Source organism: Saccopteryx leptura, chromosome 7 (assembly GCF_036850995.1).
Source record: "Saccopteryx leptura isolate mSacLep1 chromosome 7, mSacLep1_pri_phased_curated, whole genome shotgun sequence".
NCBI lineage: Eukaryota > Metazoa > Chordata > Mammalia > Chiroptera > Emballonuridae > Saccopteryx > Saccopteryx leptura.
In genome coordinates this window covers 17,642,137-17,667,769 of record NC_089509.1, presented here as the reverse complement: position 1 = coordinate 17,667,769, position 25,633 = coordinate 17,642,137, and the positions used below count along the sequence as shown (strand labels likewise).

Sequence of the window (25,633 nt, the reverse complement as noted above, 5' to 3'; positions counted from 1 at the left end):
ATCCTGTTCATTGTAGCGAACTATTTTGTGAGTACTTTTGCACTCCATCGCCCTTTGCTACTGTTAATCTCCATCTTCTCCCCCTCTTTCTTTTTGTTGTTGTCACAGTTTAAATTTGGTTTTATTGTGTTCTTCTTGAAGCTTTTACTTGTGGCTCTGTTTTTTTTTTTTTTTGTTCTTTGTATCTGATTGGAGAACCCCCTTTAGTAATTCCTGGAGTGGGGGTTTTCTGATGATAAATTCCCTCATCTTTTCTGTATCTGTGAATGTTTTTATTTCTCCTTCATATTTGAAGGATAGCTTTGATGGGTATAGTATTCGTGGCTGAAAGTTCCTCTCTTTCAGGACTTTAAATATTGGGGTCCACTCTCTTCTAACTTGTAGAGTTTCTGCTGAGAAATCTGATGATAATCTAATGGGCCTTCCTTTATATGTTGTATTCTTCTTTTCCCTGGCTGCCTTGAGAATTTTTTCTTTGCTGTTGGTTTGTGTCAATTTCATTATGATGTGCCTTGGAGTAGGTTTGTTGGGGTTAAGAAAACTCGGAGTTCTGTTTGCTTCTTGAACTTGAGGCTTTAGTTCTTTCCACAGGCTTGGGAAGTTCTCATCTATTATTTGTTTGAGTATGTTCTCCATTCCATTTTCTCTCTCTTCTCCCTCTGATATACCTATTATTCTTATGTTATTCTTTTTGATGTAGTCAGATAATTCTTGTAGGGCTATCTCATTTTTTTTTAATTTTTGAGTCTCTTTCTTCCTCTCTCTGTTGTGCCTCAAGTTGCTTGTCTTCTATTTCACTAATCCTCTCTTCTCTCTGACCTGTTCTATTAGTTAAGCTTGTTACTTCGTTTTTCAGCTCGTGAATTGAGTTTTTCATCTCTGTTTGATTTTTTTTTATAGTTTCAATTTCCTTGGACATATATTCTTTGTGTTCATTGAGTTGTTTTCTGAGCTCCCTAAATTGACTTTCTGTGTTTTCTTGTATATCTCGGAGGATTTTTAGGATTTCTATCTTGAATTCTCTGTCATTTAGCTCCAAGGTTTCCAATATATTAAATTTTTTCTCCATAGATTTTTCCTCATCTAGCTGTGTTACCTCTCTTTCTTTTGTATCCATGATATTCGATTTTCTCTTCCTTAATGGCATCTGAGGGTGGTTTTGTTGATAGTATTAATGAGATTTAATAAAGAATAAAAAGTTAAAAAAAATAAAAAAATAAAAAATCAAAGAGTTGTTTTTTTTAAAAAAAAATTAATAATGAAATAAAGAAAAATAAAATAAAATAAAAATTTTTAAAAAAGGAAATTATTCCCCCCCTCCTTTTTTTCCTCTCCTCTCCTCTCCCCTCTTTCTTGAGAAAATCTTGTGGTGAACTGTGAATTATAACAAACAATGCCTGTGATGGAGGGCCTGAATTACGAAAAAGTAATAAAGGGGCAAAAAAAAGAAAAAAAGAAAAAAAAAAAAAAGAAAAAAAAGGGGGGGTATGGACCCACAAAAAGCAAATAAGGAAAAATTTTGGGTCAAGAATAAAATGATTTGCTTTTAGGTGTTGGTTGTCTAAGAGTTATGATGAGAGGAATAAGAGGAAAACAGAAAAATGGGGGGACAAATTAAAAAATTACTATTGTATTTAGTGGAACAAGAACTAGATAAAATGGAGAGCCAGGGATGGGAGCACTGCTAGTGAGTTAAAAAGGTGAAGTAAAAAAACCCCAAAATGCCACAAACATAAGTTTGAGTCCCAGATAAGATCATTTGTTTGTCATTGAGATTTGAATGAGAGGAGATGTAAAGGAGAAAGGAAGAAACTAATATAGAGGGAGAAAAGAAAGAGAGAGAGAGAAAAAAAGAGAGAACCGCAAAAAGAAGAAAAAAAAAGGAGAGAGAGAAAGAGAGAGAGAGAGTTAAGGGTTTTGGAGTGCAACCCTCATAGAGAGAAAGGAAGAGGAAAGAAAAGATAATGGGAGATGTAACACTTATGGGTAGTGTAGTTCAAGGAGAGGAGAGAGTAAGACCGGCAGAGAGTTAATTGGCCAAATTGGAGGAGGAAAAAAAGTATCAAGAATGAAGATTAGAGAAACAAAACGAACAAATATAATAAAATGGGATAGGTTATAAAGTCTGCAGATTATTCTTGATTTTGAGAGGTTATCTTCTTGCTTTTTCTTTTCTCTCCCTCTTCCTGGTTGGTGACTCTGTACCCCGGGTTCTGCCCCTTTGGCACGCTCAGGTAGAGGTTTGCAGTTGATAAGTCTCTATGGCAATGTCATGTATTGTGCTTTAGTCTCGTTGGCAGTCGAGGCTCATTAGCATTTATAGGCTCCGACAGTGAGAGAGTCCTTGTTCCTGGAGCCTTTCTCCTAGTCTTTCCTTCCTCAATTAGTAGCCTGAGAATCCAGCTATGGGGTTGCTGCTGCCTCTGCCTGGATAGTAAGAGGCTCAAAGAGCTGGCAACTCCCCACTCTATTTCCACTCAGCACAGGGCTCTGGGTAAGGCTCAGTCAGTCAGAGCTGCTAGCATAATCAGGCGGGCTTTCCGCCCACTCAAAGACCTCTGGCTCTGCCACTCTGTCCGGTAACACAGGCGGGCGCCCACTTCCGGGGCGCTTGGAGGAAACTCTCGCTCACTTTCTGCGTGCGCAGACCAGGATATCCGGCCAGCAGTCTCACGCTCTGAGTGAAACCCTCAACCGCCTGGAAAAGTTGCAGTGTTGGAATTGGCTCTCGCTCCGTCCCCGTGCGTGGCTTTTGCAAGGCGCTGGGGCGGCCCGAGATTCCGCTTTGGCCCACACAAAGGCCCCTGACTCTGCCCCTCTGTGCGATAACACGGGCTCGCACTGCCGAGGCACTCGGAGGAATCTCTCACTCCCTATCTGCGTGTGCAGACCAGGATATGAGGCCGGTCGCGTTTCCCTCTGAGTGAAACCCCCACCAGCACGGAAAATTTCCACAGTTGGAATTGGTTCTTGCTCCCTCCCGTGCGCGGCTTTCCCAGGGCACTGGGGCTGCCCAGAGATTCTGCTTTCGCCCACAGAAAGGCCTCTGACTCTGCCTCTCTGTGGGGTAACACGGGCACCCACTCCCGGGGCTTAGGAAGGAATCTCTCGCCCACTAACTGCGCACCGACCAGGAGATCGGGTAAAATGGCTGCCCCGCTTGTCTTTCTTTGTTTGGGTTTGGCGCGAGTGTTAGCTTGTATTGCCCGGGTTGCCACAGGATCAGTTTTTCCTCGACTTGGATCTCCGTGCCACAGCCTGGTTCGGCCGTTTGTGCCGCGGCCTGGATCTGTTCACCCCCTTTGCCCGCCTCAGTTTCTATATTCACAGTTACCAGAGAAAGCCGCCCTGTTTAGGTTAGTGAGGAAGGCGGATCATTTCTTACTCCCTAATTCCTTCGGAGTTTGGTTATATATTTAGCGAATTTTTCACTCGACCATACCTTTGGGTGTATTGCGAAGCATCTGGAGGCTCCAAGTATAGGTTTTTCTGTTTCTGGTTGAAGATCTTGTTGGGTTTTGGGGGAGATTTATCGGTATTGCTTCCTACCCCGCCATTACTCTGACGTCATCTCTATATAATGGTGTTTTTAACACCCATTGCTATCACAAAACTTTAACTGTCTTACTCTTTTCATTCCCAAGACTTTTTATCCGCTAGGCTAATGTTTGGTACTTAGTAGGTGTTCATTAGAGTTGCAGAATGAAAGATTGAGCTATGGAACCCCTTTGTCTTATGGAATGTTTCGATATCCTTTAAGAAGGTGATGATACTATGTGTTTACTGAGCACCTGCTTTCTGCCGGGTGTCATGCTGGGCTGTTAGGTAGATGTATTCTTTAACACCTGGTAGAGAAGGTAAATACTATTCCTGAGGATTCATGGCTAGTAATGGATACAGCTGGGGCTTAAACCTAGTCCTTCTTGCTCTGAAATTTGCTTGTGACCATAATGCAATGTTACCTTCCCAAATGATCACTTGTGTGTCTTGGTTTTATCAAACTATTTGTCTCCTCCCACCCCTACCCCACTTCCTAGTGGGAATGCCCTTTCCTACCAATGAGCTGCAACCCAGACTTAATTGAAGGTAGAGGGAAAGTGATTATGGATCCAGAGGCATTAAGAGCTACAAAATTATCCAACTTGGAAAGCAGTCCTGGGCTTTGGTTCTAAGTCTGCAAGGCGGGGAAATGGTGGTCCGTTGGCTAGACATGGAAAACCTTCCGGGTAAAGCAGTCTAGGGGTGCGGTTGGCAATTCCCGGCAGCTGGCATTCATGTCCCAGGTCCCCTGGCAAATGGTTGCCATTGACAAGCTCCCAGCCGTCCCATGTCTCAAAGGCCTTACCAGTGAGGACCGTTTGTCTTAGCTGCAGCCTGGACAACTGAAATTCCTGTTTTCAGGCCATGCTGGCAGCTGGGTGGGGACTCCTTGGCCCTGGACTGGGGGCTTGACCATTAAGTAGTAGGAGCCCATCATCGTCCATGGCTTTGTCCGTTCCTCTGGCACCTGCGGCCAGGGAAGGCTTTGCTGCATGGAGAGTCTTCTGTCCCTGAGAACACCAGGGCCGGGCACTGTGGGCGTGTCACCCTGAGGATGGGCACCCTTTGGAAGTCACAGTGTCTTCATCCTTCCATCTTCCTCTCATGGCTGTGCTTTGAGGTGAATGCACTTAGTTCAGGAGCCCTCTCTGATGTGGGATGTGAGGTAGCTCAGAACCAGGGCCTTTTCGCTCTGTGCCTCCCCCCCCCCCCCCCAGCAGGAGGTTTGGCGGGTTCTTTCTTCTCTGAAGGTCCTGTCGTCAGAGGAGAGCTATGAGCTTGCTTTCTCCATACTTGTCTTTGAGCTTTTAGGGTCAGAGTTATCATGGCTCATAGTTCTTCTCCCTTCAGTGTTCAGATCTTGTCCAACTTATTAGCTGTTGAACATTTTAAACTCAATTTGATTTTGCATAGTACTTGCCATTGACTGCTAATCAATACTAGCTGATGATGACTTTCTTCTCAATACACTTTGCAATTCCTGAAAAATATTTCACGGTGTACATCGGTTCTGCTGGCAGTCCTGTCCAGCACGCTCTTCTCCCTTGGGGGGAGTATAGAAGGCAGCAGGGACACAGAAGAAGGTCCCGTCTCCTCTGTGTTGACACCGCCATGCCATGTCTGTCCTGCAGCGCACAGTGGTCCTGACACCACCCCCGGGTGCTTTCCATAGTTACTTCCCACCACAGTGTAGCGCGTCACCTTCCTCTGTGGACTCATAAAATAGCACAGATTGTCATCCTGGTATTTCTTCTCCCCCTTTTGTGCCTTTCTCTAAATAGTTGCACCTGTGAAGCTTCTAGTTAGCATGGTTTTACGGGCATCTCTCTAGGTACACTTCAGCTTCTTCATGTCACTAAATAGAAGGTGTCTAAAGGAATATAAAGGAATACTTGAGGTTTTTTTAATAGTTTCAGCCCACCTCATAACCTCGTTATGAGAGACAAGTGACGAAATATGAGTAAGTTTCTTGGCTCAGTATTTGGTATACAGTAGGTAAATGATTAATGGGGGCTATTTTTTAACAGTAGGCAAGTAGAGGTAAGTATTTTCTTTTTTTAAAAAAGGCTTTATTAAAATATAATTCAAATTGCATATAGTTTATGCACTGAAAGTGTTCAGGTCAGTGGCTTTTCATTTATTCTCAGAATTATGCGTCTGTCACCTCCATCAATTTTAGAGCATTTTCATTACAAATATTGATCGACTTATGACCTATGCAACGTACGGCCATTCGACTTTACGACCACAATCGCTAGCCATGACTGCTCCGCGTCTAGCAGCGCAAGCGTTGCCCAGGTGGGCATCTGACAGTGCGGACCAGCTTCTGGCAGCACCACCATCTCCGCGTGCACCATTTCAACTGTTATCCCAGACTCAGTACAGCAATTTGTGTTTTGTGTCTTGGATATTTTTCATCAAACCCCTTCCAAGATGTCTACCAAGAGGAAATTGTCTTTGCAAATATTAAACCAGTTGTACTGGTAATGTAGTGTTTTACTTAAACCTGATGAATATAAAAATAAGAAACAAAATGGTGTAGAGATGATACAAATAGCATAAAATGAACAAAGAAAATTATGATATATAACAATGATAGAAAATTATGATAAAATATGACTTAAAGATTTTTATAACATCATTTCACAGTACTGTACATATAGCCTACTCAACTTACAACCAAATTATGTTACGACCAGTCTGTTGAAACCAATCGTGGTCGTAAGTCAAGCACTAGCTGTACTCTAGAACGAAGCCCCACCCCCTTTAGCCTCTCCCACCCCACTCCCCACCCCACCCCACCCCACCCCCGCTCTAGGCAACCTCTTATCTACTGCCTGTTCCTTCAGTTTTGCCTATTCTGGACCTTTTGTGTAAATAAAATCATATGCTCTGTGCTCCTTTGTGGTTTAGGAAAATGTCACTTTCCTTCACTTAATCTGCTACTTAGCAAAATGTTTTCAGCGTTCCTCCACACTGTAGCGTGTAGCAGTGGTTACTTTCTTTTTATTGCTGTGTAATACTTCATCATAAGGATATACCATATTTAACTTACCCCTTCATCGGTTAACAGATATTTGGGTTGTTTTGCTTTTTTACTATGATGAGTAAGGCTGTTTTGAACAAGTTGTGCAAGTGTCTGTGTGGAAATATGTTATCATTTTTCTTGAGTTTATATCTAAGAGGAGAATTGCTGGATTACATGGTAACTGCATGTCTCACATTTGAGCCTGATCTGTCTGCATAGCAGAGGCTGTCAGGTCTACAAGGAGCCAGCCTTAGGCCAGAGCCCTGGCTAAGACTCCTCTCCTTTGGGCAGCACATGTTAGAGGGACCCATCGTATTTATAACCACCTTTTTGCATTTTCCTAGTTGACCAGCTCACTTTCTGTTTTATGAGTTGCTGCTTTAGTTATGGGATACTGTCATCATCTGCTATCAATGGAGGAGGCTTCCTGTTCTTTTTTTTAAATTCTATATTTTCTAGTTCCTACAGGTTCTGAACATACAGCTGTGTATTATATAGTTTGGCAGAAACCATGGCCTGGGGGCTGAGGGGTTTTTGTAGAATTCCTGTTCTGATCTCTGATTGGTTTTGGTCTAAAAGTTTAACTCTTAGGATAGTCTCATTTACTGATTTTCTTCCCACGCTCTGGGCACTGTGCTAAGTACTGTTTATGCTTGTCTCACTTAATCTTCAAAACAATCCTATGAGGTACAGGGGTCACAGTTCCAATTTTATAGGCGAGGAAACGGAAGCTGAGAGAGAGAAGCTTGCCCAGAGTTGCAGAGCTGGGGTGACGCTGCTGATCTGCTCCGGGCCCTGCTGGCCCCCGAAGCCTGGGGCTGCCTTCACTGGAGGCAGAGCTGTGCAGTCTGCTGGAGGAGAGGCCCGTAGAGTCATGTGCTGATGCCAGTGGTGACTCTGGACCCGGCAGTAAGGAGGCATCAGGAGAGAGCAGCTGTGGTCAGCCCCACACCTCAGTCAGCCCCTGGAGGGCACTGCCAGCTTCACAGCTGGCTGGAGGGCCTGGCAGCTGGATAGCTCTCATTTTCCTTATAGCTCAGACAACAGTCATTTTTCCAACCTGAGAAGCAAAAAAAATCTAGATTTTAGGTCTGTTTCGGCTACACATAGTGTAACTATCTTACACCTTCATTTCCTCATCTGTTGGGTTCAAGTGAAACTGCTGTTTCACCTGCCTTGGAGGCAGTCAAGAAAAGGACTCAGAACTTGTTTTGAAGAGTTGAAAGGTGTGTATGTGTATGCGTATAGATACACATGTATGTATAATAATAAATACAGAAGTAACAAAATATTTATATGCCTAAAAGTAAAATATATTATTAAAACAATTAAATTATTAATTAAAAATCTTTATTATAGTAAGAACATGTAACAGGAGACTCAACAAATTTGAAAGTATGCAATGCAGTGTTGTTTCTGAGGGCACGATGTACAGCAGATCTTTAGAGCTTGATCATCTAGCATGACTAAAAATTTATGCCTATGGACGGACAACTTCCTATTTGCCCCTCCTCCTTTAACTTAAATTCTTGAACACAGGCCACCAGAGTGGGAAATCCCTGGGAGGACCCACTGCATGTAAAGGAAAGTTGCTGCAAGCTTTACAGGGCAGGCTACCCCCCCCCCCCATCTCCTTCCTCCAAGCTTTACAGGGCAGACTACCCCCCATCTCCTTCCTCCCTCAGCCCCGCAGCTGTCCTAGGGCAGCTGTAAGGACAGGCAGCCTTGCTGTGTTTGCTGCTTTATCTGCTGCAAAGGGATCGTTAATGTAGGTGTTAGCCCCCACCAAGAATTGTCTCTTGGCATTTTCAGCCCAGAAGTCTTTTCCTCTTTTTGTGCATGTATTTTAATGAGAAAACCCTTGTGCCAATGTTGTCAGTGGTGGAAGTCCCCTAAACAAACTGTACTCTGACCTTCCCAGCTTTTAAATCAAAGTTCAAAATCTCGTCCTCTCCCAAGGTGACTGAGGCAGAGATCACGGGAAACCAGGTGAGCAGAGGTGCAGTTGTTTTAGTGTCTGAGGGTGTATGTTGGAGTCTGACACTGAGAACCCTCCAAAAATGGTAGCAGTGTGAAGGGTCTGTTGTCACTTCCTGTGTGCGAGAACAGATGGGAGTTTGGGAAAGGACACATTGAGGCCCCCTGTGTCTCAATTTTCCCGTTTCCCCTATCGTGAGTGGGCTGTTCTCCTGCCGCTAGTGAAGCACAGCCTGACTGTCTGCTCTTCCTCTGGGTTCATCTGGCTTTTCGGATTGACGACTCAGGAAAGGGCCTGGAGAGACTGCTGTCCTACCTTTTCCGAACAGAGGAAGGATTTGTCGATCAGTATCTTGAGGGCTTCATAAAATATCCGTGAATCTGAATTTCATCCTTATTTTGAACTCTCTATAATCTGCATTTCTGGATGTTGAATGATGATCTAGGCATCTGGTTTCTAGTTAGGTACCTATTCTGTTAATTTAGTATGTATCTTGTTTCGTATGTGAGAAGGTAAAATTTGTTTTGAAAAAAGTCCAGTGTTACTGATCAGATAATCTATCAGACGATGCATTTTCTAACACCTGACTCTGTTAGGTATTGGTTGACTCAACAACGAGTTATTGAGACTCCACTCTGCCAGGCACTCTTCCCGATACTGGTAACAAGCGAGAAGCCAGCTCCGCTTCCTGTGGGCCTACGAGGAGGTCAACGATAATGTAACTGCAGCGAGAAGAGCTGTAAAGAAAACCAGGCGGGACAGTGTGACAAGGTGTGAGGAGGGTGCCTCTGAAGTTAGAAGCTGGGACTCATGGTCCCAGTGCTGACACTTCAGATGGGAGGAAGGAGCCGAAGAAAAAGCATTTCTGGACAGGGGGGTTGGTGCAAACAAAGGCCCAGACCAGCTTGAAGTGTGTGAGGGTCAGAGAAATAGGTGCCTGTGGCTGGACCCAGTCAGGGAGAGGCACAGGCGAGATGGAGCTGGGAGGCGGCCAGCGCTCTGGGGCTCTGGGGAGGAGTGTTGATTATGAGAGCGGTGGGAAGCCATGGGCAAGTTATTAAGCTGAGGGTGAGTGATCTGATTATATAATTAATGTCAGAGAGCTCAGGTGGTCCATCATGAGGGACTCCTGCTATTCTTGTAAATGAACAAGGCCCTTTAAAAATGAAAATATTTTTATTCATTTCACTGATTACAGTCGTGGTGCATATCTGTAGAATAAATATATTTAGATTAATAGGAATTTGAAAGTGAAAGTTTCCTGTATTTATACTTGCTGTCATCCTTTCGTTACCCCCCACCTCATAAAGGATAATCATACTGAATAGTTCAGTGTGTCTGCTTCCAAAATCTATGTAAATAAAATATAATGCACCCATATGCTTTATTTTTTTTAATTTATTCATTTTTTTTTCAGAGAGGAGAGGTAGAGACAGAGAGAGAGAGAGAGAGAGGAGAGACAGAGAAAGAAGGGGGGAGGAGCTGGAAGCATCAACTCCCATATGTGCCTTGACCAGGCAAGCCCAGGGTTTCGAACCGGCGACCTCAGCATTTCCAGGTCGACGCTTTATCCACTGCACCACCACAGGTCAGGTGCACCCATATGTTTTATACACACAGATGCACACACATGACTCTGTGAATGAAATACGATTTTTCCGTACATACTGTTCTGGATGCTGCTGCTTTCCCCTCACACAAAACCAAGGACGTTGGTAAACCTCCTGTCTGTATATCTAATCCACTCATTTTGCCGGTCTCATGGAGTTCTGCTGTTGGCTATATGATAACGTACTTTGCAGCCTCCTGTTAGGAAACCAGAGTGGTTCCAGCTTTGGCTGTTCTAAGCTGTGATGTCATTTACTGCTTGTGCACGAATCTGTACACCACTTCATATGTTCCTTTAGTCCCTGTGTTTGAAATAATGGGTACTTTTTTTCTTGAATAAGAGACAACTAAACCACGAGTTTAAGAACCCATTCATTTATCCTGTCCCAATCTGTATTCTGAATGAGGGTGAAAGCTGGTTTGTGGGCCAGAGTGTGCCTGGCACAGGAGACCTGTCAGTCCCCAAGCATGGTGGGGCTGTTGTTTGCCGCTCATCTGTAATTGGGGTTGTTCCTTCCTGAGGTGACCATTGCGGTTGCAAACATGGCCAGCTACAAAAGCAGGAGAGCATGCAGGAAATGGTAAGCTCACCTAGTTTATATGCACATCGAGCCAGCAGTGTTCCCCCAGCGCCCTTCCCTTTGCTGGGAGGGCACAGCTGCAGGTCTGTATGAGGTTGCTTTCCTGAATATCATGAGGAACTAAAGCCAGGGACAGGCTTTCAAACAATAGACTACACAAGGCTGGGTCGGCCCTTCGCGTAATTAACTGCGGTTCTGCATTTCCAGAAACCCGATTGTTGGAGGCAGTGGCAGGCACGTTCAGGATCCGACACACATTTCTTATTATCAAATCCACATTTTGCAAGTATCACACCCTGTCAAAAGCACAGGAGCTTAGGGGGGAAATATGGCTAATGAAAGGTGTCAGGAGAAAGAAACGAGCTTCTGCGTGTGTCATCACGCCCAGTCCCTGGACGGTCCAGGAGGAATGGCCTGACCCGGAAGGATCGCACAGTCCTGGTGCTTCTTGTCTGTCTGGGCACGAGGCCTGGCCCACCCCACCTCACCGTGCTCAGCCGCTGTCCATGGCCTTTCTGCCGTTCACCCCCAAGGGAAGTGGTGCCTGCGGGAGGAACTCTGCCACGAGGGCTTTAGGATATTAGCCACGGACCGTACTTCCATAGCATTTAAAAAGGGGGATTTAAAATGGCAAAGCCAAACAAATATGTGACCCCTTACACCCCTCTCTACACCAAACCGACTATGATATCAGCTGATAAATGCTGTTGGAGCTCAGGCCAGAAAGAGTCAAGGCGTGGTCGAAGAAGTGCAAACGTGTCTATAAATCAGTTTGTCTGTGGATCCTGAACTGTATATTTGGCCCATTTCAAAGGCAGGGGGAGCGTGTGTGTACTGGGAAATTTTATTGTGCGAGAAAATACATTTGCACATTAGCTACTTTTTTTTTCTTTTTTTTTTTAATAATTTTATTTTTAATGGGGCGACATCAATAAATCAGGATACATATATTCAAAGATAACAACTCCAGGTTATCTTGTTGTTCACTTATGTTGCATACCCATCACCCAAAGTCAGATTGTCCTCTGTCACCTTCTATCTAGTTTTCTTTGTGCCCCTCCCCCTCCCCCTTTCCCTCTTTCTCTCCCCCATCCCCCCGTAACCACCACACTCTTATCAATGTCTCTTAGTTTCACTTTTATGTCCCACCTACGTATGGAATAATGCAGTTCCTGTTTTTTTCTGATTTACTTATTTCACTTCGTATAATGTTATCAAGATCCCACCATTTTGCTGTAAATGATCCGATGTCATCATTTCTTATGGCTGAGTAGTATTCCATAGTGTATATGTGCCACATCTTCTTTATCCAGTCAATATTGACGGACTTTTTGGTTGTTTCCATGTCCTGGCCACTGTGAACAATGCTGCAATGAACATGGGGCTGCATGTGTCTTTACGTATCAATGTTTCTGAGTTTTGGGGGTATATACCCAGTAGAGGGATTGCTGGGTCATAAGGTAGTTCTATTTTCAGTTTTTTGAGGAACCACCATACTTTCTTCCATAATGGTTGTACTACTTTACATTCCCACCAACAGTGGATGAGGGTTCCTTTTTCTCCACAGCCTCTCCAACATTTGTTATTACCTGTCTTGTTAATAATAGCTAATCTAACAGGTGTGAGGTGGTATCTCATTGCAGTTTTGATTTGCATTTCTCTTATAACTAACGAAGATGAGCATCTTTTCATATATCTGTTGGCCATTTGTATTTCTTCCTGGGAGAAGTGTCTGTTCATGTCCTCTTCCCATTTTTTATTGGATTGTTTGTTTGTTTGTTGTTGAGTTTTATGAGTTCTTTGTGTATTTTGGATATTAGGCCCTTATCTGAGCTGTTGTTTGAAAGTATCATTTCCCATTTAGTTGGCTTTCTGTTTATTTTGTTATCAGTTTCTCTTGCTGAGCAAAAACTTCTTAGTCTGATGTAGTCCCATTCATTAATTTTTGCCTTCACTTTTCTTGCCATTGGAGTCAAATTCATAAAATGCTCTTTAAAACCCAGGTCCATGAGTTTAGTACCTATGTCTTCTTCTATGCACTTAATTGTATCAGGTCTTATGTTTAGATCTTTGATCCATTTTGAGTTAATTTTAGTACAGGGAGACAGACTGTAGTCCAGTTTCATTCTTTTGCATGTGGCTTTCCAGTTTTCCCAGCACCATTTATTGAAGAGGCTTTCTTTTCTCCATTGTGTGTTGTTGGCCCCTTTATCAAAAATTATTTGACTATATATATGTGGTTTTATTTCTGGGTTTTCTATTCTGTTCCATTGGTCTGAGTGTCTATTTTTCTGCCAATACCATGCTGTTTTGATTGTCATGGCCCTATAATATAGTTTGAAGTCAGGTATTAAAAACAGTGGTTAGATGCCACGAAGTAGGTGGCAATGCCTTAACCGTATGCGTGTTGTTAGGTCCGAGAGCCTCTTCCATCCTTGTCAAGGGGAGTGCTAACCTTCTCTCCTTTCATACAACACCATTAGCTACTTTTTAGAAATAATTCCTTTGATTTATTCTCCTTCCAATTCTAGAGGGAAGCTGAGATTAGAGCCAAAGAAGGCATATGTTATTGAGTTAAAGAAAAGGCTTTAAACTAGAAATTCAGGTGATTTTTTTTTTTATATATATAACATAAATGATTTAAGTAGATTTATCGAGGAAGACATTTCTTCTTTTTTTTACTTCTCTGGGGCCCATTTCATGTTGGGAAGTCAGTCTTTTTTCTCTTAACAGCCTCTTAGAGAGCAGTAGCATGGGAGATATCCACAGTGATAGACGAGCTGTTTCTTGGGCATCTGGAGAAATGGGAGCATTTGCAGAATGACCTTAAAGAGGGAGGGACAGGTGCTGACCTCTTCCAGTGCCCTCCGTGTCTCTTTCTCTGGTCTGAGACCAGCCTTACTTTCGATTTGAGATTCAAATGGGGATAGGGGGCTTCCTGACCTGCATGATTATAATAAATGTGTGTCGGGTCCTGACGTGCTTGCCACTGCCTCCAGAAAAGGCCTGGCTTGGCCACTGGATTGGAAGTGGCCGTGTGGCCCCAACACCATCTCTCCCCTCGTGTAGCCGTCTTCCCTGATGCACCCCGGTTGAAACCCTGTCCGTGGCCCCGGCCCTGCTTGGATATTTGTAACTGACCATTTTATGATTTTTAAAATCCATTGTAAAAAATAAAAAAAAGTTTTCTGATATTTTATAATTAAAAAATCTCAAAGTGTAACAATAAATAGCATCTCTCGTCCTGCCACCCAGAGAAGACGGCTTTCTCTCTGTCGCTTACGCAGGTGCACAGGTGCATGAGCACCCTTCTCAGCTGAGTTAGTGCTGTGTGTTTGGGTGTACCTGGTACTTTCTCCCCCACTCAGCTTTCCACAGTGAGCTTTTCTCCAGCATTAAAAAACTCTTGATTTTTAAATTTGCACTTTAATTTATTTCATTTAGTTGTTTGATTTTTAAAATTGCATGCGGAGTTGTTTTCACTGCTGTGTGTAAAGTAGCCCTGCTCTGATTTTAGAAGCCGCTAACCTAGATAGACTTTATTAATTACATAAAGGCTCACATCAGGTGGACAGTTTTTCTGGCATCGTTGTAGAGTGGATTTTATAGTTCAGCTCCCTGAGAGACTTTTGATTGGATAAATATTTAATTTGAAATATTTTACAAATTTTAGGGGAGTTTTATAAAGTTAGTTGTCATGCTAAATGCATCATGAAGTATCCCTTCCCCACCCCCCTTTTTTTTGTTAAGCAGGAAAAACACATTTCTGCCTGTTGGCTTCTGAAAAGATAGTGTTCAGTGCAAAGAGAAAGTTACCATGTTTTTGACGTATTGTAGGCTGAGCAAATCTAGCTTTGAAGTCATGCCCAGAACTGTGGCTGACACCGGAAGCAGTCACTACTGGAGGCAGTATGGCCCAAACCATCTCATGAGCTTATTCTGTTTCCCTTGAAGAAACCGTTGTTCAGCCTAAAGGCCAACTTTGTTACGCGTCTGATATGCTGGCAGCATCCCTGCCTTCTGCTTGTCCTTTGGTTCTCCTTCCTGCTACCTCCTCATTCTGCTTATCTTAACCTCATTTCCCTGAAAGACGCACCCAATTTAGGGAAGCTTTTCTGGACTCCACACGCCCCCTGCCCTGGTCCGGGAGGTTGAAGTCTGGCCAGGTGCCGGGGCAGGTTCTGCAGCAGTTTGTAAGTGGTGCCCCGCTTGCTCTCAGGTATGTGGAGCAGGGCGGGAGGCATTTTCAGTTTCAGTGGGTCCTTGCTCAAATATAGACTTGGAGATCAGAGTTCCTTTGAGTGGTTTCAAACTGCATGTATTTGTAACTTTAACCCAAAGGTTAGTCTCAAAAGCAGACTGGATTATCCATTCCACTGAGCACCCTTTCACAAAACACTTACAAGGTCACAACAGAGGAAGTCAGGGCCCTCAGTGCTGTTCAGCCACTGCTTTTGTAATACATGGAGGAACCCAATGATGTAGTTCCAAATGACCAGGAACTGCCAGGTGGCTGGAGGTGTATCATTTAATGCAGTGTTGCTCAGACTGTGGCCCCCAAGCCCCTGAGGACTTGTGAAAACACACACAAATCCAAGAGTCTCTAAGCAGAAGGGATTTGTATTTCTAACAAGTTACCAGGTGGTGCTGATGTTGCTGGTCTGGGGCTACGCTCTGAACAGCATCAATTTAATGCTTTTGAAGACACTGGTTCTTACACCTGGCTGCCCACTTGGTACTCAGGCCATTCTCCAGATTAACTGCACTTGGATGTCTGCACGTGGGCCCCAGGCAGCAGGCCCCCAGGTGATTCCAGTGAGCAATATACTCTGAGAGTCAACAGTGAGCCACTGTTCTAATCTAAGCTAGTGTGGCTCAGCCTTCAATATACTTCTGAATCCCGCTGAGAGCTGAAGAGGCAGATTCTGGTCCTGGAGGTCCGCAGAGCGGCCTGAGATGCTTTTCTAAGTGAGAGGAGGGGAGATAAACTGCCTTCCGCATGTGCTCCAACGGGGATTTACTTGGCAACCCCTATCGGGGGCCAATGCGCAAATTAAGTGAACTATCCTCAGTTCCTGGGAGAAGACATAGAGAAGGGAGAGAGGGAGGGGAAGTGAAGAAGATAGTCACTTATCGTATGTGCCCTGACCGGCATCAAACCTAGGGACCTGAGGTTCTAACGGGCTCCTAGGCCATGTCAGTGCTGGCCCATGAGTTTGGGCTACAAGGACTTAAGTGACCCAAATCTAGAGTGAAACAGAGTGTCAATTGACATTTTGGGCTGGTTAATTCTTTGTTTTGGAATTCTTGTGTACTGGAGAATGTTTAGCAGCATTCCTGGCCTCTACCCAATAGATGCTACTAACAGCCACCAACCCAGCTGTGACAACCAAAAATGTCTCCAGACTGTGCCAGATGTCTCTCAGGGCTGGCTGGTGGGGGGGATAAACATCTCCCCCTGGTGAAAATCACTGGGTAACATGACTTACTGAGGCTTCATATTTCTCTATTTAGTGAGGCCTTTATTCCCTTGAACAGGAGAAAAATCACTTATTCACACTGATCCTATGCCTAGAAGAGGCCACACAATGACTAGAGTAATTCCTATCAAGATGAATTAAATATCAGCTCCTTTGCCTAAGGCAGAGAAATGTGACAGGATGGGGTGAAGCAGTAGGTGCCTGAGAAGTGGGGGTTTTTGGGTAGGGCAAAGATGTGCTGTAATAATTTTCTCTATAATGGGTTTTGAAAGGCTTTATTTCTAAGTGAAATTTTGCTCAGCTCTGTTTCCAATCACCTATGAGTTAAAAAAAAAAAATTGACCACCGTACCTCAGCTCCTGTGCGTTGAATGAAGTTTTTGGCATGTGACCTTTTAACAAGCCCATGAATGATTCTCTTAATTGACTGGTTGGTGATGTTTTTATTCTAAGATGTCCTAGCAGGTCAGTGATAGCACACACACTCCAACCCCCACCCACACACCCACAGACAAGCTATTGAAGCAGCAAGGGGTGCAAATTGTTTTTCTTGTTCATGGTTTTAAGTTGGAAGGTTTTCTTAACACAAAGCATGTTAATAGTTAATAAAATTACTGAGTACACATACATCAGTCTTGATCCACATACCGTAGTTCTCTAATTTGGTTGAACCACCTCTGGCATTAACGGTGCAGATTGACTGTCCAGTTGTAATTACCCAGGGCCTCATTACATAAGCTCTGCTAGGAGTGCTGTCATTCTTTTCCATCTGTCAGGAAGCCAGTGGCCTGGTAATTAGGAAGGGACTAGGCATTGCAAGGGCTGCTGAGGGCCTCACCGCGTTTTTCTTTCAGCATCTATGAAATTTGATTTTTCTTTTCCATTTGTTAAAAAAAAAAAGCAGTCTCCAGGGGAGGCAAGGCTGGTACAATATTCACAAATCAATAAATGTGATTCATCACATAAACAATATGAAGGATAAAAATCATGTGATTATATCAATAGATGCAGAAAAAACATTTGATAAAATCCAGCACCCATTTATGATCAAAACTCAGCAAAGTGGGAATACAGGGAACATACCTCAACATGATAAGGACCATCTATGACAAACCCACAGCCAACATCATACTCAGGGGGCAAAAACTAAAAGTAGTCCCCTTAAGATTTGGAACAAGACACGGTGTCCTCTGTCACCACTCTTATTCAATGTAAGTCCTAGCCACAGCAATCAGACAAGAAGAAGAAATAAAAGGCATCTAAATTGGAAAAAAAGTAAAACTATCATTATTTGCTGACAATATGATACTGTACATAGAAAACCCTAAAGTCTCTGCCAAATACTACTCGACCTGATAAATGAATTTGGCAAGGTGGCAGGATATAAAATTAATATTCAGAAATCAGTGGCATTTTTATAAAACAATAATGAACTGTCAGAAAGAGAAATTAGGGGAATGATTCTATTTACTATTATAACAAAAAAATGAAGTGCCTAGGAATAAATTTAACCAAGGAGATAAATGACTTGTACTGTACTTAGAAAATTATAAGACATTGAAAAAAAATCGAGGAAGATACTAACAAGTGAAAGCATATACTGTGTTCATGGATAGGAAGAATTAACATCATTAAAATGTCCATACTACCCAAAGCAATCTGTAGATTCAATGCAACTACTTCACAGATCTAGAACAAATATGAAGAGCAAAGTGGAAGGTATCACACTTCCTGAAATTAAGCTGTACTACAAGGCCATTGTAATTAAAACATCCTGGTACTGGCATAGAACAGGCATATAGATCAATGGAACAGAACAGAGAACCCAGAAATAAACACACACCTTTATGGACAACTGATATTTGACAAAGGAAGTAAGAGCATACTGTGGAGTAAAGACAGCCTCTTTAATAAATAGTGTTGGGATTATTGATTAGATATACATTAAAAAAATGAACTAGACCACTAACTTACACCATTCACAAAAATATACTCAAAAGTGGATAAAAGACTTAAATGTAAGTCATGAAACCGTAAAAATCCTAGAAGAAAACATAGGCAGTAGACCCTCAGACATCTCTTGAAGCAATATTTTTGCCTATATCTCTCAGACAAATGAAATTAAGGACAAAATAAATAATTGAGACTAAGTCAAACTAAAAAGCTTTTGCACTGCAAAAGACATTATTAACAAAATAAAAAGACAACCCATTCTATGGAAGAACATATTCCCTGATACATCTGATAAAGCGTTAATAACTAAAATTTATAAAAAAAAACTTCTAAAACTCAACACCAGGAAGGTAAACAACCCAATTAAAAAAAATGAGTTAAGGACCTTAATAGACATTTCTCCAAAGAAGACATACAGATGGCCAATAGGCATATGAAAAATGCTCAACATCACTAATCCTCAGAGAAATGCAAATTAAAACCACAATGAGATATCACCTCACACCAGTCAGAATGGCGCTTATTAACAAAACAACACAGAATAAGTGCTGGCGAGGATGTGGAGAAAAGGGAACCCTCCTGCATTGCTGGTGGGAATGCAGACTGGTGCAGCCACTGTGGAAAACAGTATGGAGATTCCTCAGAAAATTAAAAATGGAACTGCCTTTTGACCCAGCTATTCCATTTTTTGGAATATATCCTGAGAATACCAAATCACTGATTCAAAATAAGATATGCACCCCATGTTTATGGAAGTATTGTTCACAATAGCCAAGATCTGGAAACAGCCCAAGTGTCCGTCAGTAGATGAGTGGATTAAAGCTGTGGTACATATACACAATGGAATACTACATGGCTGTAAAAAAGAAGGAACTCTTACCTTTTGTGACAGCATGGATGGACCTGGAGATTATTATACTAAGTAATATAAGCCAGGCCGAGAAAGACAAATATTATATGATCTCACTTATATGTGGAATCTAATGAACACAATCTGAGGAACAAAATAGAAACAGGGGCAGGGTCACAGGGAGCAGATGGACAGCTGTCAGAGGGAAGGGGAAGAGGGGAAGGGATCAGAGAAAGCGAAGGGATTAGCCCAAATCATATATGCAGAACACATATACTGACAGTAGGGTAGCAGATGCCAGAGGGGAAGCGGGGTGGAGGCAGGTGTAGGGGCAAATGGGAGGTGTTTTATTGAGTGGGACACTTGAAACCATGTCAACACGATAAATTAAAAATAATTTAAAAACAGTTTCAGGTTACTTTAATTCAAATCATTGGGTAGACAAATTACAGCAAACTGAGGCACTTGCCACAGCAGGGCAAGCTGTAATAGGTCTGAGATAAGCCGGTAGAATAATTATGGTAGGGATAACAGGTTACTTTCCTCTTTATTATTTCCATAATTATTTGCCCCATGTGGCTGGCAGCTGATTCCTACAAGATTGATTTTGTTGTTGGCAAAATAAAGACCACGGATGGTAAAGTGTCTTAGAAATGAGGCCTCCGACATGGGCACAAGTGGATTATTTGCAAATGTGCCCTTGTAAGTTTTGTTCGTACAACTTTGGGGGCCAAATTAACCAATACCTGTATCTACAAAGTCCTAGCGTGCTGACACCTCAGAACACTGCTCACTCATGAGGCTAACCTGCTTAGGCGAATGTCGTTTCCTCCCAAAGGAACTGGCTTCCCCAAATAAAGGAACACAAATTCAAGTGTTTTTCTTCTCACCGGTCAGTTGAGCCCACACTTTGCTTTGTTTAACCGTTTCCATGCAGAGGAGCCCCACTCTCCCCCCTGTAGGCAACACACCTGGCTGTTGGCCTCAGTAGTGTGCCGGGCCAAACAAAGTCATTGAAGTAGTGGCTGGTTCTCAGACCTCAGGGTGCTGTGGAATCATCAGTGGAGCTGACGGAGACCCCAGAGTCTGTGCCCACCGCTCTAACGATTTCCTGCAGGCCCGGTGGGCCGTGGGATGTGCGGTGCGTGCGCTGCCTCGGACCATGCTCCGGAGAAACAAAGACAGCCTGAGGCGAGAAGCATGGCTGAAGTGTGGGCTCCTGGTGGGTACAGACGGGCCGCCCCCAGACCCGCTTGGCAGCTTTAAACATACTTTCTAAACCCTCTGAACCTTGGTTCCCTCAACGGTTCGAGGCAGTTGAAAATATTTGTCATATGGCACAGTTGTGAGGAATAAATGAGACAGTGTAGGCAAAACATCTACCCCGTGCCTGCCACTTAGTGAGAGTTGGGCAGGCAGAGCTGGTACTCACTGGGCAAAGGAGCAGCTCTGTCACCTGATGTATCTACAGTGGGGTGACTGTGGGTATGCTCTTCTTAAGGGAAGCTTTTGTTTTCCCGTCTGCACAGAGGCTACGATGGCCTTTCTGGAAGTCCATCACTTCTCTTTCAAAGCTGTCTCTCGTCTGTCAGTCCAATGTGTGTTACCCAGTTTGGTCCTCTTGACTCTGTGGGCTCGCCCCAGTTGATGATCATAGGACCCTGCTGTCTGTTCTCTGGGCACCACCTAGAGAAAGTCACATGCTAAGAATGACTTAGAGAAGGATTTTTCAACATTAGCATGGTTGACATTTTAGATCAGATCATTCTTTGCTGTGGCAGCTGTCCTGTGTGTTGTACTGTTTTTATCAGCAACGCTGGCCTCTACCCACTAAATACTAGTAGCACTTTCCAAAGTTGTGGCAATAGAATATATCTCCAGATATTGCCAAGTGTCCCCTTGTCCACTGGGGGGGGGGAGGGCAAAAATCGCCTCGACTGAGAACCACTGACTTAGAGTCACACCTGTGCCTTAGGACAAAAGTTCCTAACCTTTGTGCTTCATGAGGCACCTGAAGCTTTGTGAAAATAAGAAAATAAAAGGAACAAGCACCACTTACCTACACCCCACTGCAGAATAAAGGGGCAGAAATGTCAAGGTGGAGCCCAGTTCTGTGCATTCTTTAAGCATCACAGTGCTTCTGATGAAGAGCCAGTTTGAGGACCAAGAGGTCTCCCACGAAGTTCCTTTGCTGGTGGCTCTGGGTAGACTTGCCTGGATAGTCTCATTCTAAAGAAGTTTTCTGTCTGCTCTTGTGGGGCCACCAGGTTAGAAATGGGTAAGTGAGGTTGGAGATGAGAGGCATTTTGGACTTTAAGGGGTGAGTTGTAGGCTCCCTCTCACAGGACGATGGGAACGTGGTCCAAGACTATGAGAAGAGTTTGTGTATTTGGATTAGTTACATTTTGTACAGTCTTCAAAAAGCTCACTTAAAAAAAAAAGCTCACTTAAACAAAACAAACAGATAAACTGTGCCAGCTACCGTGCTAATAAGCTCTGTTTGTGAATTAAGTCACAACAGATGTACCATTACACAAACGATGAAACCGTGTCAAAAAGAGATTGGGAAGCTCTCCTGAGGTCGGCATGGCTACTAAGTGCTGGTGCCACTGTGTAGCCAGACATTGGTTCTGTGCGTTTGAACACTACCTTCTAGTGTTTAAACCCTACTGGGGCAGAATTGTTCTAAAAAATTGTTCTACTTTGAACACTACCTTCTAGTGCCTCTTTTCATAGCAAGAGTGAAGATTCAGGCAGTGGATACGGTGTCATCCTGGAGTGCCATGATCACCGGTTCGATCCTAGAGTTGCTGGCTCAATCCTGGGGTTGCTGATCCTGAGATTGCTGGCTCAATCCCAGGTCAACTCCAGGTTGCCAGCTTGATCCCAAGGGTGCCAGCTAGACCTCGGGCCGCAGTTCGAGCTCCAGTCAGGGCACACAGGAGAAGCAGGCAATGGTACAACTAGGTGGAACAAGTTGATGCCACTCTCTCTCCCTCTTTCTCTCCCTTCCTCTCTCTCTCAAAAAAACCCCAGAATGAAAACTCAGTCAGAGCTTTCACTGTGGTTGCCAGAAATCAGAGCATTATGATAGACTTCACTGAAAATGGGTACGATCATTCCTTATTAGAGCTATCCATATCCTTAATTAACAAATTGACATATCAGTGATTGGTTTGATTTGCTGTTCAGGGGCATGTGTGGAGAGATAAACACAGAATGACAGGGAGACCATTGAGACGGACTCCCCCTCTTGTTTCTCATAGGTGTGGTACATGCAGTTAGATAAACTACAAGGTTCTCTTCCCTCCACGTCCTCACCTGCATATTGCCATGGAAGTGTGGTTTCCAGGTAAATATGTCAAGGGGTGAATTGCTAATGTGAACTATCTTTACCTCTACTCTGTGCCCCAGAACACGTTTCCCACATGCCGGCTACATAGCTGTCCACACCCGCCTCCCTCCCCGGAGCAGAGCCCTCTCACTGCAGACATGTGTGCGTTAAAGACTGCTTTCAGCATTCTCCTCTCCGTCTTTTGGATTGAGCTTCTTCAGATGGCTGAGCTCTCAGGGCCCCCTCCATCTGGACAGTGCCAGCCAGCGGAAGGACAGCTGGCTGCTCTCTGTGTGTTCATCTGGTCTCAGGAAGCTCGTGTCTTTCTGCTACAAACTCCTCTCTGCCTCTTAGTCCACCCTGAGAGCAACTTTGTGCTCTGCCAGTTAAGAAAGGCACAGACCTCAGCCCTGACCCACCCTGGGGGCCTCCTTTATGGCCGGTCCAGATTTTAAAGACTGCCCCACAAAGAACAGTAAGTGGATTTCAGAGACAATATCTGTAATAATTTGAAGAAGGGAAGTCTCACTTTGTTTCTCTAATCCCACTTACTTGGCTTGGTTTATTCAGTGCCTTGCTTTTAGATCTGTGAGTTTCTTAAAGAGTTATAGGGAATTATAGACTTCTACAACAGTAGTGCCTGCTTAGGTTGGACATTTGGGCCTCAGAGACTGTCCCAAGTCTGGGGTCTCTGGACCGATTTGATCTGCAAAACCAGGAGAATGTTGAAAGTCATGTCCTGGATCTACATTTGGTTTGTTCATGTGGATGTTTGTGGTCAGACTCTGAGTTTGTTGTCATCGAGTATCTTGTTTTCTCTTTATTTTGACAACATACTGTGACTTTTCTCCTTTAAGGTTCTTCCTGGAAGTCCCTCTACCTGGGATTGGGCAGTGATCATAGGAGTCATCCCAGGAAGCAGGAGTGAGTGAGAGGGAAAGAGTTAGACATGAAAGGAGGAAAAGCCCAGAACGGTATAATATCCTGGTCACTTATGTAGTGGGGGCTCAGTTCTGCCCCTGCCTCTGTGAGTGTGTGCTGTGCCACCCAATATCCTGGTCACTTATGTAGTGGGGGCTCAGTTCTGCCCCTGCCTCTGTGAGTGTGTGCTGTGCCACCCAATATCCTGGTCACCTATGTAGTGGGGGCTCAGTTCTGCCCCTGCCTCTGTGAGTGTGTGCTGTGCCACCCAATATCCTGGTCACTTATGTAGTGGGGGCTCAGTTCTGCCCCTGCCTCTGTGAGTGTGTGCTGTGCCACCCAATATCCTGGTCACTTATGTAGTGGGGGCTCAGTTCTGCCCCTGCCTCTGTGAGTGTGTGCTGTGCCACCAATATCCTGGTCACCTATGTAGTGGGGGCTCAGTTCTGCCCCTGCCTCTGTGAGTGTGTGCTGTGCCACCAATATCCTGGTCACTTATGTAGTGGGGGCTCAGTTCTGCCCCTGCCTCTGTGAGTGTGTGCTGTGCCACCCAATATCCTGGTCACTTATGTAGTGGGGGCTCAGTTCTGCCCCTGCCTCTGTGAGTGTGTGCTGTGCCACCAATATCCTGGTCACCTATGTAGTGGGGGCTCAGTTCTGCCCCTGCCTCTGTGAGTGTGTGCTGTGCCACCCAATATCCTGGTCACCTATGTAGTGGGGGCTCAGTTCTGCCCCTGCCTCTGTGAGTGTGTGCTGTGCCACCCAGCAGGCACTGAGCTGGGGCCTGAGAGCCTGGAACCATCCGCCAGGCAGCAACGCAGTCGGAACCGCCAAGGGGGAATGTGTGTGCACAGTGCCTTGCCCCTACAGGTGACCCCTACCTATGTTGACTCTGAAATGTCCTTCTATGTATTCAGTACTCCAGCAAGTTACAACTTAGGTTTCATAATTTCTCCACTGCTAAAATGGGCAGGACAAGAATGGATGTGTCAGCACTAGCATGTCCTGCTTGTGACAGTGTGATTGACAACTCGAGCTCACACTGCTGATTTGGGATCAAATCAGTAGTCTCTTTATAGTCAGATCAGTATTTTATAAGGAAGCCTTAGTGTTTTGTGAGTCTAATAAGAAATATTGTTATAATTTAAAGTTTTAGGATTTTTAGGAACTAGTTCTTCCAGGGGAAGGTCCTTAGCCTTAATCATCGATGTGCCAGGTTACAACATAGTGAGGTGACAGTGTATTAATACACTATGAATAATTTAAAACTATTGTTTTGTTTAGAAAGCTAGTTGCCCAGCACCATGGTTGAATAACATTTTTCTTTTAAAATGGTCTCTTTTTTTGTATTCTCCATTTTTTATCTCTCACTTTGGGAAATGTCACTTTTTAAAATAGTAGAGTGTGTAGGTCACAGAGAAGTTGCAGAAATAAGTAAAATCCAGCCAAAAACATGATGATCTTTCTTGTCTGACAGCTGAGGAGTGATGTATGGAAGGGAGCCCGTAATCTGTCCATTCCTCAGTGAGAAGCTCCTGTTTTATTCCTAACTTGTAGCAGGTAAATAATACCTACTATTCACTTCTTACATATTGGTTATACAAATAAATCTGTGCCTCAAACCTGTTGATTTGGAATTAAAAAAATCTTTAATGACCCAGAATTCCCATTGCTATATTTAGACTAGAATTAAATGAAATGTGCTCATTTTCAGCACAAGGAAACGGAGGCCTGGAGAGGTCTTACTCCTTCCCTCTCCTTCCCCAGGTCACTGACGAGGGTCGATGTAGAATCCAGGCCCCCGAGTCCACTCCAACTCCAGAAACTTCACCACCAACTCAGCAATCTTGTTCTTCATGTTAGAATATTTTGTACATGAAACTGAATGCAAACTTTGTAGGTTAAAATGTACAAAACACCCAGATAAAGAAAATTTTAGCTCGTCTCTGTTTCAAGGCTCACTCAAATTTGAATCTGTGCCCCAACTCAGCTACTGGAACCCTGGGCAGGTCACAGATTTCTCTGAGGCCTTCCCAGCTTGCTTCCTTTCCCAGACTCCCCCTCTCTCAGCCCTTCTAGCTTGCCAGGCGGCAGACTGGTGAGAAGTCCATGCGAAATTGTGAAAGTTCGCTGTAAGCCACAAATCCTTACCTACATACCAAGGGGTGTATGCTCCAGAGAATTCATACCCCTAGGACCTGGCGCTAACCTTTAGTCTGCTTCAGATAGGGCATGGCTAAATGGTGGATTTTACTAGAAGCTTCAGTTATGCAAGAAAGTGCAGTCAGGTTAAATTAGAGATGTTAGCTTTAGTATTTTACATATGCTCAGTATCCTGTTCATGGCATGTGGCATGTTATT

The 25,633-nt window shown here is 43.9% G+C and overlaps 1 protein-coding gene and 1 non-coding gene across 2 annotated transcripts in view; one reads left to right on the top strand and one right to left on the bottom strand.

Annotated features, from left to right (window-relative positions):
• The window catches only part of TMEM163 (transmembrane protein 163), a 311,155-nt gene that overhangs the window by 206,418 nt on the left and 79,104 nt on the right, over positions 1 to 25,633 (top strand). The gene's annotated exons all lie outside the window — the stretch shown is intronic.
• On the bottom strand, positions 13,087 to 13,212 carry LOC136379287 (U6atac minor spliceosomal RNA). The gene has a single exon (XR_010746761.1). It is a non-coding gene; the product is annotated as a U6atac minor spliceosomal RNA (small nuclear RNA).